Source organism: Bos mutus, chromosome 2, assembly GCF_027580195.1.
Source record: "Bos mutus isolate GX-2022 chromosome 2, NWIPB_WYAK_1.1, whole genome shotgun sequence".
NCBI lineage: Eukaryota > Metazoa > Chordata > Mammalia > Artiodactyla > Bovidae > Bos > Bos mutus.
Genome location: NC_091618.1, coordinates 52,463,394 through 52,477,096, shown reverse-complemented (window position 1 = coordinate 52,477,096; position 13,703 = coordinate 52,463,394).

The window sequence follows — 13,703 nt, the reverse complement described above, 5'->3', positions numbered from 1 at the left end:
TCATAGGCACTAAAATTTGTCCTTCACAAAGGGTTTAGAGCATTTAATTATATGTTCACTTTTTATAATAAAATCAGAATGCAAACATCAATTCTGCATTAATTCTGCAATTGAATAGCTAAAAGCAAACCAAATATGGCTGTGATATTATAATTTTTGTGTGGTTTTTATATGTTCAAGATTTAAACTTGGATTATTGCTATATTTCTATCCATGATAATATGTTTTTTAGTAATTACATGTTTCATCTATTTGTTCATCAAATTCAAGTAAAATAAATATCTCAGGGAAGACTATAGCAATCATATTTTTTAAATGAGTATTTATCAAGTCCACTGTGTATATGGCACTTAGTGTGTGCTATTCTTTAAACCAGCTGTGGCGCTCCATGTGATATTAACTCAGTGACATATATATATAAATACACATCAATATTTATTTCTGTGGTGTATGTCCCTTCAAGCCAAAGAATAATGTAGTTTATGAATAAATATCTATCCTTTGCTTAATTGTATATTAAATTATTAGCCCTTCTCCTTAAAAAGAAAATACTCTGAAATACAGAATTTTGAATATATTCATTTCATAACCAGAGTAATATTACCAAGCCAATAACCCCCCCCAAAAAAATACAAGAAAAAATGAGTAAGTGAGGGATTAAAGAAATAATTGTTAAAAAGAAAAAAACAAATGGAATGAAGGTATTTTGGTTTTAGCTTGAGTATAAAAACAACAGCAACTGCAGTAGAAGTGTTACCAAACACTGTGTATCCAGTGTTAGCTATGCGCTGGGCACAGTGTTAGGTGCTATACAATTTGTTATTTAACTCTCTGAATCCTATGTGTGCTAAGTTGCTTCAGTCATGTCTGACTCTTTGTGACCCCAGGGACTAATAGATAATTTTTACTTCTTTTACGTTTTTTACTTTATTTTCCTTTAGGAAAATAATTTACTAAAGATAACTTTACATATGAGAGAACTGAGGTTTCAAAAAGATCTAACTTGCCAGATGTCAGATCGCTGATAAATAGTACCATCAGGTGTGTGCTCTTTGCTGAGTTGCTTCAGTCATGTCTGACTCTTTGTGACCCTATGGGCAGTAGGCCCACCAGGCTTCACTGTCCATGGGATTTTCCAGGGAAGAATACTGGGGTCATGACCCCTCCAGGGGATCTTTCCCACCCAGGGATCGAACCCTCATCTCTCACATCTCCTGCAGTGGCAGGTTGGCTCTTTACCACTAGTACCACCTGAGAAGCCCATCAGGACTCAAACCCAAAAGTGACTTGAAACCCTATTGTCCTAATCAAGATAACACTTTGCAGCCAAAAAGCAGTCCAGCTAATGATTTAGAATGTAAATACATTTAACTGAAGAAAAATACTCTGAGATTATTCTTCAGTCAAAAGAAATGATCTTATAATAAAAAAGGGTTTGTTAAAACTTGACTGTGGTAATCATTTCACAATCCACACCTGAAGAAAAATACTCTGAGATTATTCTTAAATAAAAAAAAATTGTCTTACAATAAAAAAGGTTTGTTAAAACTTGATTGTGGTAATCATTTCACAATCCACACATATCAAATATCACATCGTACACTTTAAATATATACAATTTTTATTTGTCAAGTATGTCTAAATAAAGCTTGGGGAAGAAAGAGGGCTGCTAAAATCATGCTGACTGTAATCTAAGCAAAAATACGGCTGATAAAGAAATGCTTATTAACACAGTATGCAGTTTGTAATCACTTATATCTGCTTCAAACAAAAAGAAATTATAAATTAAATATATCCAAATATATTAAAAATACATAGTTACATTATAACACAAAGAATAAAAATACCTCTCTGGATCAGAAATTATATAGGGAACTCACAGTGTTGAGCAGTGACTTAGGTAGTAAGGCTATTACAGAAGGGTCCAGACCTCAAAAGCAAGCAGTGCAGATACTGAATTTTACTCCTCTGTGAAAATCAAACTGACTGCATTTCACCTGAAATGAATAAGTAGAACCAACTTCTATTTTTGAGACTAAAATTAGGATGCTGTTCACCCTCTCATCAATGAATACAAAAAATACAGCCAACCGCTGACATAGGGTTTTCTAGGTGGGGAGTGTTAACTGGGAAATGGAAAGTGAATTGTTGTTTATGTGAGGTGGAGAGGATAAGAAGGTAGTATCTACATGGAGTAAAAGTCTGAAATGCTAGTATAATACTATCTCTGAAATCTAGGTATCACTGGATGACATAATCATGGAACCATAAAACAGAAAATGGAGAAAAGGGATAAAAGAAAATGAAAATTCAAGATAGGCGCTCTCAAATCCCAGTCACACATAAATGTATGTGTGCATGCTCAGTCATTCAGTAGTATCCAACTCTTTGTGACCCCGTGGACTATAACCCACCAAGTTCCTCTGTCCACTGGACTCTCCAGACAAGAATACTGGAGTGGGTTGGCATTTCCTCCTCCAGGGGATCTTCCCAACCCAGATAGAACCTACAGCTCCACATTGGCACACAGATTCTTTACCACTGAGCCACAAGAGAAGTAATGGTAAAAACTAAAACTACCATTTTACTAATGGTAAAAAACTCATTAATAAACTTGAAAGATAAAAGAACATATGCCCAAATAAATAGAAATAATACAGCAAAATGAAAGTGCTTTAAAATCATAACTTAAAATCCTCAGATATATAGAGAATATAAGAGTATCTACAAAATAAAATCCTAAATATATTAAACAGATAAGGAATCTCTGCACATAAGAATCAAGTATAGGTGAATATGGCAAAGAATCAATTCAAAATTATTTTAAAAATTGAAAACTACAGTTCTTAAAGACTTGAAACATTAAATAAATGGAGCTAAACAGTAGATTAGAAAAAGGCAAAGAATGAATTAAAGATTTAAGTATCAGCACATACCCATAGTTTGAAATAAAAGGTTAACAAATGGAATTTCACAAAAGAGAAAAGTACAGGCTATTTATGAAGAGTTTGCTACCCTGGTGGCTGAGATGGTAAAGATTCTGCCTGCGATACAGGAGACTGGTTTGATACCTGAGTTGGGAAGATCCCCTGGAGAAGGGAATGGCAACCCACTCCAGTATTCTTGCCTGGAGAATTCCATGGACAGAGGAGCCTGGTAGTCCTTGGGGTACCAAGAGTTGTACACAAATGACTAACACTTTCACTTTCACGTAGCAAGGATGTCAGCCACTGCCATTTGTGATTTGGTGGAGACTCAGAGGCAGGCAGAATAGTGGGAAAGCTTGACAGTGGAAAAAAAGAAAGGCTTCCTGTCTGCCTTGACTGGAGACATCTGACAGGGAGAAACTGGGTATGCAAAGTAGGGGGGCATCTTATGCAACTGGTTATGCACGCACGCTCAGTTACTCAGTCCATCTCACTCTTTGTGACCCCCTAGATGGTGGCCCACCAGGCTGCTCTGTCCACGGAATTTACCAGACAAGAATACTGAAGTGGATTGCCATTTTCTACTCCAGGGGATCTTCCCGACCCAGGAATCAAACCTGCGTCTCCTGTGGCAGGTGGATTCTTTACCACTGAGCCACTTGAAGAGCGCCATGCAATTGGTTAGGAGTGAATCTTTGGCTTTCTCTAGTTGGTCTGATGTTTGAAGCAGGGACAAAGATTAAGGAAGCTGTCAGTTATTACTTTATGATGATATGGGGCCAATTGTTGCCAGAGTCATTGCTTGATTTCCCAGAAAGTTAAGGTAGAAAGAACAACATGACTTCCCACAACTCTGACTTTCTAGCATACTGGCTTCCTAGGTTGGTTATTGTATAAAAGAGATTGGTTTCCTGAGCTGGTTGCAGGTTAGGGTTCTATTTGCATTACATCTACTAGTATACTGTCTCCCAGTATTTCTGCAGCAGAATCTTCAAGTCTTTTCTTCACATTTTGGCAAGATATTAATGTTCATCTCTCAATACCTAAATATGTAAGCTGCCAATTATGGATGCCGACACCACTATCTAGGAAAAAATGTGCAGATCAGAAATTGTCGAAATTATTCACAAAATATTTCTGATTATAGCATTCATGTCTTCCTTCACAATTTTTCCTGTGCAGAATCAACCACAAGCCATTATTTCCTGCCCAGGCATCAGTTAAGTGATGAGATAATTAGTGAGAACCACTCAACTTTTATGTGAGAAAATATTTGTAAATTAGCACTTTATGAAATAGTTGCTTAAGAAGTGGTTATGTGTGTCATGCATGTGCAGCCAAGCCTAAAAGAGCCTTGGATTGCTCTCTGATGGGCATGATAACCCTTCTAGCATGGAAATCTACCAGGAATAGCTGTGAAAATAAATCTCCTACCAGGGACTGTACCCTTACTTTCAACGCCTCTTAACAGTACTGCAAGTGAAGGTGAGTAGCCCATGAACTTTCTGCCTCAGTCAAAATGAAAGAATATTTCTCTATTCCCTTTACAGTGAGTGAAAGAGAAATTCATCCACTCCCCAGGATCAGAAATTCCTAATTCCGTCCCTTACTTTCTTCAGCCTTTATCTAAGGATTTGGCTTCTAACTGCTTGACAAAATGCAGCTGCCAGCTCCCTCAGTAAGTGCCTTTATGAACACATTTGGCTGCTTGTCTTTAGAACATCCTTAATCCCAGCAGGAAGGCTTTTAAATTTATTCCCAGAGCAGTTGCCCTCTATTTCTCTCCTCTTGACTGCTGCCATCCCTATTCCCACCCTCTCTGCTCAACAGCTCATCACAGAAACTGAATACACAAGCAGCATGCCCTGGGCTACAAGTCCTAGCTGGAGTTCCCTCTGCAATGAGCACACCAAATGACATGCGTTGCACTCAAACTATGGATGACATTATCATGAATTCCACAAGGATTACAAAGTTAACCCACACAAGTTAACCTTACCTAACCATAATTTAAATGTGAATTACCTGGGTGAAAGAACTATGGAGTCATCTAAGCGTAGCTGTTCAAAATTGACGCAAAGTCTCACCCTTAAGTCTGACAGTGATGCAGATGACTAAACCACTGCCTGTCATTTCTCAGGCTTTTTGTGTTTTTTGAGTTTGCAGTTTGGAAGGACTTGAAGAAAACTGCCCAATGTTTTGGAGAAGGCAATGGCACCCCACTCCAGTACTCTTGCCTGGAAAATCCCATGGATGGAGGAGCCTGGTAGGCTGCAGTCCACAGGGTCACAAAGAGTCAGACACGACTGAGCGACTTCACTTTCACTTTTCACTTTCATGCATTGGAGAGGGAAATGGCAACCCACTCCACAGTGTTCTTGCCTGGAGAACCCCAGGGACGGGGGAGCCTGGTGGGCTGCCATCTACTGGGTCACACAGAGTCAGACACGACTGAAGCGACTTAGTAGTAGTAGCCCAATGTTTGGAGTATTTTCAGATTCTTCTTGCAGCCTTCAATGAGTTACTTCAAATGAGTTAAGATTCTATTAAAAGTAGTCTGTTAGAAAGGAAATAGAAAAATGAATATTCTGCCCATGGCAAGTAATTCAAGACCATACAAGTCAATCAGGTACCTGCCAAAATGCAAATACTCCAATTTCAAATCTACATGAAAGTTACAAAATGGAAGTAGACAGTGACTGAAGAGCTAGAAGAAAGGTGAAGGTTGATTCCTCTGATCCTTCCTGATTGCTGCCATTTGAAATTGTTAGTAATGGAGAAAATACACAGTGCAATGGGACTGATCATCTGTGGTTATCAGAAGAGCCTACTGTTTCCCTTTGTCAATGCAAATGTCTAGAGAAATGCCATTAACATGCACTTTAAGTAGATAGATAGAGCCTTCCCTTGTCGCTCAGCTGGTAAAGAATCTGCCTGCAATGAGGGAGACCTGGGTTCAATCCCAGGGTTGGGAAGATCCCTTGGAGAAGGGAAAGGCTACCCACTCCAGTATTCTGGCCTAGAGAATTCCATGGACTCTATAGTCCACGGGGTCGAAAAGAGTCGGACACGATTGAGCGACTTTCACTTTCACTAAGTAGATAGAGACTGAATCTTCAACATGCAATTTTGAATTCAAAGTTACAATCTGACTTTGTTCCACATTTTTTTTTTTACTTCCCAATGCTCATTTAGGGGTGAAATAAACAGGAAAATTACTATGTTTTTAAAAGATGGTCTAATTTCCAAATACTGAATATTTTTCATGCCTAGTTATTTTTATGTAAGAATTTTGTTTTGGTAAGAGAATATATTCTATATGAACTCAGAGAATACTTTCTATATGGCTCAGAAGACATATGTGTCTGTGCATTGTCTGAGTTTAATTTTAAAAGGACAGTATTAGTTTTGAAGAAGAAGAAGAAAACTGGAATACTTAATACACCTTGCATTTAAGACTTACAAATTTATAGTAATTAGAACATTCCCCCTCACACACACATACAAAATCTGTGACAAACAAAAATATCTCCAGACATTGCCAGTTCTCCTATGAGGTACAAAAGCGACTCTGGTTTGGAACCACTAGTCCAGCCACATCAGCTTTTCTTTTCTATTTTAGAACCTACAGGCCGCATCTTTTACCATAATTTTATTTTCCAGCTTTCAGTCATTTTATTTTTAAATTTTCAGAACACTTATGTCTCAGAAATGTACCATTTTATTTTTAATTTTATTAAATATAATTGCCCAAATACTGATTTTGTCTTTTTACTAAAGATATTGCTCAAACTTATCATCTTTTCTACATTAATTTCTTTAGTATTCTTATTCTTTTCATTCTGTTAGATTAATCAATTTTTATAATACCTTTATTCCTTCCACTGATTTTTATGATAAAGGGAGAGGACTCAAGTCAATAAAATTAGAAATATACATTGCATTTTAACTCCATTTTGCTCTCTCTTTCCCATTTTATCTTTGTTTTAGGATTTTAATACTTTACTGCAATGAGTTGAATAAGGCCCCCCCCACCACAATCTCCAAAGATGTTTCACACTAATTCCTAGAACCTATGAATATACTAACCTCACGTGTCAAAAGGTACTTTACAGATGATTAAATATGTATTACAAGGGTCCTTACAAGTGAAAGAGCTAGGTAGGAGAGTGCGAAAAGGAGATGTTGATTGAAGAAGAGGTCAGAGTGATGAGATTTCAGGAGGGAGAGCAGGAACCCAGAAGCATAGGCAGCCTCTACAAAAATCTTCTTCTGGAACCTCCAGGAGGAATGGGGACCTAATGACACCTGGATTTTAGCCCAATGATATACGTATTTTGTATTTTTCAACTCCTGAATAATAACAAATTTGTGTTCTTTTAAGCTAAGTTGGTTGTAATCTGTTACAGCACAAACAGGAAATTAATAAACCACATTTTGTTGTACCGATTCCATTCCCATCCTGGCATTAACTATTTTTATTTCAGTCAATTTGCATTTAGAGTTCGTACTTACTGACTTATTTGCCATTGCTTTTTGTATCACACTAAAGTCTTTTGGGTTCAATTTCATTTGACATAAAGAATATCTTCATGTAGATCTTTGAGAGAATGTCTTTGTGTGGTGCATTTTGTATATCTTTTTGTGAAACTATATGTATCATGTCTTAATTTCCAAAGGAGCAATTATTTGGGTAGAGAATTCTATTTCTCAAAGCATTATCAAGATAATACTCTACTGTCTTCTTGCCTTTAATGTGGCTTTGGGGAGACAATTAGACATAGTGTAGCTTTTACTTCTGTTCTTCCTAAATTGCTTCCTTCTACCTTTTTAGTTAATTAGCTACTAATTCAATGATTTTCTTTTATAGTTAATTAGTTACTAAGGAAGCTAATGAACTACAAAAATCATTTTCATATATATAAGACATGTTAGGTTTTGGAGTAAAATCATTTATACTCATTTTTTAAATTCTACTGATCCCTGAGCCTCAGGCACAAGCACTTTTTATTTCTTTTTAGGCGTTTCACTCTAATTCTTTATTCTCAGCTGTACTACATATGTCTATGCATTTTTTTTTTAATTTCCAGGGCCATTCTTAAATTATTTATCGCAGTTCGTCTAGTCCAGTGAAACTTAGTTTATTCTCTGTCTCTTTAAATAAATTTGAAAAATTAAAATGCATAGTATATATTGTCTACAGTATTAATTTAAATCTTTTTGGATTTTTTTTCCTCTGATCATCCTGGCTAAGGATTAATACATTTTATTGACTTAAAAAAAAAAAATCTATCTTTTGTTTTCACTGATTTTCTCTATTGCTTTTTACATTTCACTTATTTTCACATTGATCATTACTATTTTCTTCTTTTTACTTTGAGTTTAACTTTCTATTATTTGCATTTTCTCAAGGTAGATGCTGTGGGCATTGATTTGAGAACTTTCATCTTTTCTAATACAGGTGTTTAATGTTATAAATTTTCCACTAATGACTGCTTACAATTTATAAGTATAAATTGCTTTCCATGTTTCTAACTTTGTGAACATATGAAATATAGCTTAAATGGTTTAAATGACCTTGGCTGATAATTCTCATATCTGTGTCAGTTTTGAGTCAGTTTCAGTTGATTAATTTTTCTTGTCATTATGGGTTATATTTTCTTGCTTTTGTGCATGAGTGGCAATTTTTTATTGAATGCCAGACATTTTTAATTTTAGCTTCTTTGCTGCAGGATATTTATATTTTTCTATAAATATTCTTGAGATTTTGTTTTTCCTGGCATGCAGATGGAAACAGTTTGGTGGCTGGGATGGAGGGGGATCCTTATTGTTAAGATTTGTTAGATAGAACTGGAAGAGTACTCAGACTAAAGCTCATTTTTCTCTAAGACTGAGACATATTTTTCTAAGATTGTGTACTATGCAAAATGCCTCATTTCTACGCTGGCTGTGGAAACAAACAGTGTTCCTTTATTCTTAGTCCTCTGTGAGCACTAGGCATGTTACCTCTGAACTGTTAGTGCTGTGGTTTTTTTCCCCATCCTTAAGTAGTTTTCTCACATGCACATGCTCATCAGTACTCAACTGAACTATTCAGGGGAAACTTTTGTACATCTCCAGAATTACTTTGTGCAACATTCTCCTTTCCAATACTCTGTCTTGTGAACTGTAGCTGCTTTAGTTTCCCTGGACTCTTGAGTCTGTCTCCATAACTCAGGGAATCCACCAGGCTTTGTCTGATTTCTCCCTTGTGCCACTGGCCCAAATTCTCTTGAGGCCATAAGCTGTGGTATCATAGGAATCATTTCATCATTTTGATGTTGCTGTACTGCTCATTTGTTTTGGCTATAAGACTAGATTCAGTACCTAGTCCTTCATTTTATCTGCGAGATCCACTTTTAATAAATCTTTTAAATGCTATGTGTGTATGTGTGTGTGTGTGTGTGCTTAGTTGCTCAATAGTGCTGACTCTTTTTTGACCCCACAGACTGTAGCCTGCCAGACTCCTCTGTCCATGGAATTCTCCAGGCAAGAATACTGGAGTAGGTAGCCATTCCCTTCTCCAAGAAATCTTTAGACCCAGTGATCAAACCAGGTCTCCTACACTGCAAGTGGGATTCTTTACTGTCTGAGCCACAAGGGAAGTCCCTGAAATGCTGTACTTGAATCTAAAAATTGATTTTTATGTGGTAAAAGATGCATGCAAAATAATTTTTGTACTTTAATCTATAATGCATAAATCTAATAATATGTGTTGTTTTATGCCTTTGTTGTACTTAAAACACCTTCTTTGTATTTTAATATTTAGAACAGCTTTTTTTGCCATTTAAAATATCATACAAGGGAAATCTATAATTTAATAACTGCAATTATACTTTATGTATGAGCTCCTCTGTAAGATAGTCATATGTAATTATTTACTGGCAAAAATGTAGAGATAATAGGAGGAGGAAAAAAAAGGGAAAAAATTCAACAAAAATTGTATTCTGTAAAGTAATAACATTAACTTATGCCTATTAACCTGGCACTGTAATGGTTAAATAGAGTGATCATTGACATAAATAAAAATCATCTCTCTTTAGTATAACACAAATGCATAATGAGAGCCTATAAGACTTCTCATCTCCTTCCACTTTTTTAGGATCTACATTTGAGCATGATTAGGTCTTTAAACCATGCAATTCTGGTTTTCAAAATTGTTCCTAAGCACGTAAACTCCAATTTAAAGATTAAATTTTAAGTCACTGTCAGTTAACATTTAACAGTGATTATAAGGCTTTACAGCAATGGAACACCAGTTACCAGAGGGTCCTTGAATTAGTTGTAAACCAAAGTCACTGAAGGGAGTACAAGGCAATGGTGAATTTAATTCCTATGATAGTAACTTATAAAATTAGTCTAGTCTATCTCTTAATTAACTACTGGGCTGTAGAAGTATTTTAACTTTATCATACCAGCATTATTCACCTTGACACTTTAAAGTTCAAGGCTATTTTAGCCTCCCTACCTCTGTATAACTACATTTACCGTCAAACTTTAATATGAGAAGAAAATGAACTGCTAATTTTTTCTGCCACCTGTCTTCAAGAGGTTACAGCTATCAGAGAGATATTTGTTTTAGATAGTTTCTAATGAGCAATATCTTATCCACCATAATAAGTTTGCTGCCCCTACACAAATAGCTCTTCTCTAGACAGTTAACAGTGAAAGTCCTTATCTCAATATATGGTGTCCTTCTAACATGCTCAGAAAGTCAACTTTAATGGGAAAAAAAAGTTTCTAATTACAAACACAATATAATTTGAAGCATAAATTTAGAATGGGAGGTACTACCTAGGTTAGTTTTCCAATTCTCCAGAAGAGTGTATAATTTTTGGATACATTTTATCAGTTGATAAAATAAGAATTCTATTCTTTCTTGTAGCTATTGATCAGTGAGATTTCCACCAAAATTATATTTCTATAATATCAGTCAGAAAAAATGTTCTTTAGTTTTGGACTCAGGTATTATTTATTCCTCTCATTTTAATATTGCTCTTATGCTTTGCACTGCTAAAATATCACATTTTATCAACAAAGACAAATTCTTAAATGCTTTAAAACTGTTTTTTTTTTAAGTTAACATGTCCTAGTTTATTTTCTTCATGACATGTTTTTTCCTACTTAGAATCTCTGAAGAATTATCTTAAGATATCATATATCTTAATTTGATGGGTGAAATGAGATATCAATCATACAAAACATTACAGTCATAATTTAAAAATTCAAAACAGCCTCAATCTTTCTTTTAATTTCAGGATCAGTGAATTGAAATCATAACATGTTAAAGTTGAACTCTAATTAACATTACTTGAAATAAAAGAGTGCTGAAGAGTGGATTAAAAAGTAGGATGTGTTGTAGAAAGAAAGAAAAAGCTTGTGGTAACTGCTCTCTTTCCCCTGATCCTCCACAGTAGGCAACTTCACCACTACAATCAAAACTTAGTCATGGATCTCAAAGTGCAGCCCATTACCAAGAAACCAGCACTTTTTTTTTTTTTTTGCTCCTTCTCAGTTACGTCTACTTCACTCCATGTTCACTAAGGGTGGAAGTATGCAGCAAAAGTCTTTTAGTAAATACTAATATTAAAATGTACTTAACAAGTATGATGGAGAAGGCAATGGCACCCCACTCCAGTACTCTTGCCTAGAAAACCCCATGGACAGAGGAGCCTGGTAGGATGCAGTCCATGGGATCGCTAAGAGTCGGACACGACTGAGCGACTTCACTTTCACTTTTCACTTTTCACTTTTAGGCATTGGAGAAGGAAATGGCAACCCACTCCAGTATTCTTGCCTGGAGAATCCCAGGGACAAGGGAGCCTGGTGGGCTGCCGTCTATGGGGTCACACAGAGTCGGACACGACTGAAGTGACTTAGCGGTAGCAGCAGCAACAAGTATGATTTGTTTCTTTTTGGTAGAAAATTTTCTTTTTGTACTATTGAATTAATACTTTTATCCACATTCCTGTTGCTTTCTCATGAATAACTAAGGTTTAATCTTCATTGTCTTTTTTCCACATTCCATAGGTAACACACCATCATATTCATTACTTGCTCCCTCTGCTCAGCATTATGGGAAGGTTATTCAGGTTTTTACTCCATAACACTAACACTAATAGCATAACAAAACATAACTAATAACATAACACTAATTTGGTTTTTATCAGTGTCACTTTTACTCTGTTAGAGACTTCAGTTATTCTTATGGGGTTCAGGATGTGCCACCCCAAAATATAGCACCTTCGTATATTGAATATTTTAAGCTGAAGGAGTTTGGGGAAATGGGAGGAAGATCACTCTGTCCTCCATCCCCCTTGCCCTTCTTCTCAAAAACAGGTTATAAAATCCTTACGTGAAAAGTGCCCTCCCTATTCCCAAAGGAAAGACGTATCCTATCTCCTCAAACGAAGGGACACCAAGAAGAATCCTAACAAACAGGCCTTGTTAAGTTCCTCCAGTTTATTATAATTATCTCATACTCCTTATCATATTCCTTCACAACTGTCCACTTTTTATCAACCCAAGCATGAAAATACACATCCCTTTCTTTGGGTCTTCATTTACTTATGAAGCCTCCTATGTAATTTAAAACTGACATTAAATAAATTTGAATACTTTGTCCTGTTAATCTATCTTTGTTAGTTTAATTTTCAGGCCCAGCCAGACCCAAGAGAGTTGGGAACACTTTTTCCTCCCCTACACTACAGTTATTACTAAAAACCTTTGCAATTCTTTTCCATCTCAATCTATCCTTTTGAAAAATCCCAGTTTCTTATTTTTACTACTTATTTTTCTTTTCTTATTCCGTCATCTTGTCGACATGTGTTACATACATGCACATTTTCTCATATTCTGTTGTTAGGGTAACTGTACATATTGGTATGCCCAGTATAGTCCTGTTTTCTGTATGTTGTCCTGGTGTAATCATTTTCCCTTTTTTATTCTCAAAGTGTCTCACTTGATATAATAAATTATTATGGTTCTCTCAAGAATGTCAAACATGACTTCTAAAAGATTTCCCTTTTTCATCTTTTGACTTGTGTCAACAGTTTTCTGTTTTTCTGAATATTGAATTGATTATCTTTCCCACTGTTCTTTTTTGCTCTTCAGTATTGTTTGAAGGATCAATCTGTCCTAATGTTTACTCATTCACGAATAACAAAAGATCTATAGAGAGTATTTGTGCACAGAGTTTGTATTTGACCTTAGCTTTGTTCACAGAATTCATTATGTCTGTTATTTTAACCATTTCTATACCTGCTTGCTATACAGAAAATGTTACAATGATTGTCCCAAGTTCCAAATGTTCAAGTACATTCTCAGTATCTTTTGTCAAAATATTTTTCTATCTTTGTGCAACTTTGAAAATGAATTCTTTTTGGAAAATACGAAGAATGATTTCTGTTCCATTGGTAAGGATTCTAGCAACTCATCTTAGACAAATTTTAGAGAGAAATATGTTACACACACACACACTCATGCTCTCATATTTAGAATCAGATCCTCCTTATTGCTGGCCATTCCTGTGTATTATGAATATGAGTGGTCTTGACTTAACTACACATTTTAGGAATTTAAGAAAATCATAAAAATGGTAAAATAACCATTGGTAAAGGGAGAGAAAGATGCCTCCAACATGTTCCTTATGCTTATCAGCCTCATTTTTTTTTATTATTATAAGCTTAAATGTAATAAAATGTTCAATAATTTTTAAATCTGAGACTTTTCCTTTAC